This window comes from Brachycentrus maculatus, unplaced genomic scaffold, assembly GCF_059751285.1.
Source record: "Brachycentrus maculatus isolate JH-2025_06_01 unplaced genomic scaffold, ASM5975128v1 h1tg000315l, whole genome shotgun sequence".
NCBI classification, from domain to species: domain Eukaryota; kingdom Metazoa; phylum Arthropoda; class Insecta; order Trichoptera; family Brachycentridae; genus Brachycentrus; species Brachycentrus maculatus.
In genome coordinates, this window is record NW_028281064.1 from 3,611,757 (window position 1) to 3,617,756 (window position 6,000).

A 6,000-nucleotide genomic window follows, 5' to 3' on the forward strand; every position below is an offset into this window, starting at 1 on the left:
CATGTTAATACAAAAATATGCCAAAATGTATACATCTGTGTTATACAAGGCCCAAGTGTAAATAACCACTTACTCAGTGATGGTTATATACAAATATTACTAACATTTTTACAACATTTTGAGTGTGTCCAAATACTTGTTCACAAAATCTGGATTATCTCCAATTACAGGAGTTATTTTCATATTATTTTTTGACATCTCATCAAAGATGAAGAAGAATATGGAAGTCTGGGCATTTACGGGGCTGACGACCGTCATCGGCTGGTTTAAGTGATCACTTTACACACGTGTAACATTCACCAATTTTACCCATTATTGACAACCACACTACTCAAATTCTTGGAAGTTCTTTATATATGAACCAATTTAGAAACCTTGTTCTTGAATCACTAGAACTTCACTAGAGACATCTATTGGTGAGATGTAAAGAAGCTTTTTATTAAGCAGAAACTCTTATATTAGTATGTAACATTTTTGTAAAAAAAATATAAAAGAAATCACTCAAGTATTCTATCAGGAAGATGTCATATTTCAACATAAATTTTTAATCAGTTTTTTTGTTGATTATATCTTAGCTACATCTAGACTTTAATGAGTTTTGATTGAATCTGAATATTTTTGCATAAAATTACCATCATGCAAAATTGTAATGTCCTCAAATGTATATTTTTCACAAAACAATCACAATAATTATGTTGTAATGAGAAGTCTCTTCATAACAGCAATTTGCATACTAATAAAAAAATGATAATAAGAGTTTCCGTTGTTTGGTTCCAATTAATACATAATGGCAATCTCAACCACTTCCTCTTTACTATTGCAATCAAGGAATGATTACACTATTGTTTCCATGCTAATTTTGTTATGGGAACAACTCGTGAAATGCTCAATCTGCTGTGACGAATACGTATAAATCTGTCATTTTTACGCTGTAATCTTACTTCCTTTCAATTCAATATGTATGGGGACATGCTCTTATGGAATATATATCGCTCACTCCTTTCAAGATCGTCATTAATCAAAAATCTTCAATTTTCAGTTGTACATGTTTTCGGAATACCCAGAAAATGTACTATATCCCAAAAAAGAGACAAAAAAGGCATTTTTTTAGCTTAATATTTATCCGCTACTGGTAAGAAAATGTTTTTGCATTTTGAAGAAAATGTTATTGTTTAATTATTTTTTTAAATATACTAAATATTTTTCAAATGGAGAAAAAATCTTCAGGTTTTACCTAAAAAGATCTGTTGCACAGTAAAAAGTTTAATTAATGGCTTGATATTTATTTTTAGTACATTTTATTATATTCTTAAACTTTAAAAACGATCTGCTGAAAAATCTAGTTATTTGATTTATGACGTTGTTGAAAGGAGTGAGCGAATTATCATCAGACTAGATGAGAAGTTTTAAAAGAAGAGGAAAGATTATTTGGAGCAATTAACATTTTTTTCTATACATTACATCCCCGAAGAGTCCAGTTTCCCGATTGTCTTGGATTTATCATTTTATTCTAAAATAGTATACCGACATAATCACTCACATAGTTATAGTGGTTCAAATGAGTCTCGTGAAAATTTGCAAAGTCTGGCAAATGGGGCATATTTAGACATGCACTCCTGTTTTTTCAAAGGTAACTAAATGAATCATTACTTTTACTCGTACAAGATCTTTTCCCCCACTTTCATAGATTCCAAGATACTAAAATATTGCAATAATATTTCTGAAGAAACCTTATAGCCCAAAACTTTGCCTCTTGAATCCTTCCTCACCATTGAAACATGGGATTTGACAGAAAAGAATACCAAAAACAATAAGAACATAGTATTCTGGGAGCAGTTGTGGTGACAGAAAAACATAAGGCAAGTATTCAACGGATGATGTAACAATTTAAGCTGACTGGTTTATTATAGTTTATTGAAAATAATATACAAAGGCTACAGATGACGCCTAAGCTAGAATATAGATTGCAAGAAACTAATGAATGAAAGTAGAAAATAAATAATGATTTTTATTTCATAAATAAAGATATTGAACAAATATATTAATTAAAAATAATATATTTAAGAGATTTTTCATTCTATTTTGTATACTTAAAAAAAATTATAATAATGAATCCTTATATACTTGGATATGATTTAAAGACGTTTGGTCTTTCTCAGATCCATTATTGCCAATAATAAACAAAAAAGAAAAATCAATAGACATTGTTAAATGCAATAATGTGGCAAAAATACTCTTAACACAATCTAATCTATGTATAAACACACACACATATAAATGTACAAATATATACATATAAATAGCATTTGTATTGGTTAAAAACTAGTTATTAATATAAAAGGTTCTTTAAACTAAACTAATAATGTTTTCAAATGTTCATTACTAAGAAAAGAAATAAAGCCATGCTACATAATATATTACATGATTTATTGATTTGGCGTTAATTTGTAGAACTCCATTTTAATTTATGTATTAATTTTTAATCAAACACAGATTTTTTGAGTCTACTAAGTAGTATTTTATTAACAAAAACATAAAAAAAATTATATTGTGACAATTGTTTCGCCTTGTTAGGGCATTATCAAACGAATGTGAAGATCACATGGACTACGGTCCTTATGTAGCTATACAATTCTAAGTGACAGTTTTAACACGTGCAGCAATAATTTATGGGAGATATCAGTAGCTAATGGGGGATGTAGGTATGTACCCTTATATTTATTTTCTGGGAAAGGAAGAATTTATTGACATGGCAATATTTTAGAGAATTAATATTTTAAAGCTTTATACAATTGTTGGTTATATTATTTTTAAGAATTTATATATGTAGATGTAATTATTAAACAATTGTCACAATATAATTTTTTATGTGTTTTTGTTAATTTATATATTTAGATGTAATTATTAAACAATTGTCACAATATAATTTTTTATGTGTTTTTGTTAATAAAATACAACTTAGTAGACTCAAAAAATCTGTGTTTGATTTAAAATTAATACATAAATATTCCATTATCTTGGAGGTGCCTGTATTTATTTTATTACCTTATATGGTATATTTAAATATGATTATTACATTTGTCGATATTATTAATACATACCATATCATACGAGTCGTATTCTTACACATTTATAATATGCTACATAGAAAATATAGATACAACATTCAGCCAGTTTTAAAAAAATGCTCTACATATTATAAATATCGCCAACGATAATATTCTTATCGGACTACGTATTTAATTTAATAGTCAATAAATTTAACAAGTTTTTCTAACGAATCTAAAGGCTAATGTATACAAGATGGTAAATGCTACCTAGATAGGTAGGTAAGTATACTATATTGAGATTTAGGTTTGTAGAACGCCACAGACTCCGCCAGTGTCTCGAAAAGTGAATATTACCGCCATCTGTATGACGCATTGTAAAACATCACAAGACTTTGCAAGTGTGCCGAAAGCGAACGAAGGTTTTTGTCTAGAATTTTCATTCGTGTGTTTGTTATGAAATGAATGCACCTAAACACGAGAAAAGCGGTGTTTTATAAGTTGTTGCTACATTATAGTCAATAAAAAATAAAAAGAGTTAGTTGAAATTGAGACACTAGAAAATAAAATCATTAGGTATTTTAAAATATCGTGGGTATACTGGCAAAAAACCTTAACTCTAATCCCTGATATATTCCTGAATAAAATTCCCACTATTAAATTTAAAGTTGAATTTACTTTTAAAACCAAATAAATATGACATTTCAAACTACTTGGCGTATTTTGCCAGTTTATGGAACCTTGAAAACTTTATAATACTGCATCATACAGTCAGAATTGCATATTTTCGAGTTAACGTTTTTTCGTCAAAACACCTACGATATACAATGCAACAAGAGCTTACGCATATATACGAGTATACAATGCAACAAGAGCTTACGCAATTGTAGAATCATTGAGAAAAACTGTTAAAAATGCATTGATTCTATGGATATTTCAACTTGAAATGAAACATCCATCGTTTTTATACGAAAGAAGTTGGAAATATGAGCATCCCATAGAGACTTCTATCTTCTTTCGTATAAAAACGATAAATGTTAATCTCAAGTTGAGACACTTATAATACAGATATGTATATCATCCGCAGGGTGAATTATCCAATGTTTGAATAGATAATAATAATAAATTGTTTTACATACATCAATGATTAACATTTAAATTCAGGAAACTTGTATAGAAAAGAATAGCTAAGGCTTGTACAAATACTCGAAAAGGATTTTTTTTAAAGGAACACAATTAAAAATAAAATTATGGGTAGGTACCTACACTTCAAAAAAATTATAATTACACAAAAATAAATATAAAAAAAACAATAAATTAACAATAAGTTAATAATTCTTTTAATGGTTTCTCTACCTTAAAAATGTTATTGAGATGGGAAATATAAAAGTCTGTTTATTTACAGAACTTAACGACCTGCCGTTGGCCGTTTTTTTATCACTTTTTACACTGAGGAGTATTTACCATCCTACCCATCCATGATTGACAAGCATATCGTTCCAATTTTGAAAATTGTATATACTTAAGTATGTACTTATATTTCAAGTGACAGAAACGATTCACATTTTTCAATACCAACTTGAGGGATGTTATCTATGGTTGAAAATTGTGAGTAGGTACCTAATTGAATAATTAAAAGTAAATGTAGCTGAAAGATTTATCTAATACCAATGATGATATTTTTTTCCAAATTATTCCAAATATTACATAGAAACTTTTGGAAAGAAAAATTTTAAAATGAGAAATGTAAATTACTCATAGGGAATATTATATATAAATGACACCAATGTATGTTATATATTTTTAAATAAATAAAATCAATTTTTATTATATTTTCAAAAAATTGTATTACATGTTTCACTTAATGTTTTTTCACAAATGTTGGATTTCATCCCGCATAGAAATGTAATACTTATATATATTTTTTATTAATATTTTAAAACATATTTTTAAAAACATCTACCATAAAACTGTGCAATAAGGATGGTACTTATATATGTAATTATTATAATCAATATCTTAGGATACCTACTATAAAAGATGATTATTTCACTCCCATAAATTAAAATTATTACACCTTGTTCCATATAAAGGCCAAATTATGAATTATCTTGAAAATTTAGAAATACAAAAAAACCTGAATTCTAATAATAATTTATTAAATAATATATTGTTTCAAAATTCTTCGCCATTGCTTTAAATTTTTCCTTTGTTTTCAAACTCCGTTCCTTGACTAACCCCTTCCCCTTACTTTCCCCTCTCCTTATTTATAGAACAATTTTATATTTTATATTTTAGTTATTATACAGACCTGAATGATGGAAGTTTAGTTTCTGAAACATGTAGTCTATAATAAAACTCAAGTGGTAAAAAACGAAGTGTTTTCTTTAATTATTGTAACATGTCTTACCACAAAGTTAATGCCGAAACAATAAATAAAATAAAAGATGATTTAGTTATAAAATCTAGATTTACACAAAAAGGTATGTAAGATGTTTAAAACATAACAGTGGTTGGTTAACATTAGTTCTACAAATACGACTGACTTTTCCGAATTCTAATTCCATCTGAACATACTTTCATGTAATCAAATTGGTTTGTTAGATTGACCAAAGGATTAAAAATACTGATGTTTTTATTTGTAAACATTTCATTCAAAAAGATCTAAAGCTATTTTTGTATCTTAATATAGGGTTGCCATATTTTCCTGAGACCTCGTTGGAATGAATATCTTGCTGTAGCTTTTCGTGGAGACAGATTTGGCTCCAAATCACTATAATAAAAAATAATGAAAAACCTTAATGTAGAACAACTGTTTATTATTTATATGTAATGGCTTATTATTTAAATTATTTTATATTGTACCAGCATATATGGATTCTGCAGTAAATGTGTAAGAATCTCTTATCAGAGGATTTACCTTGTATTCATAAGCAGGGTGCAAAAAAAGGAA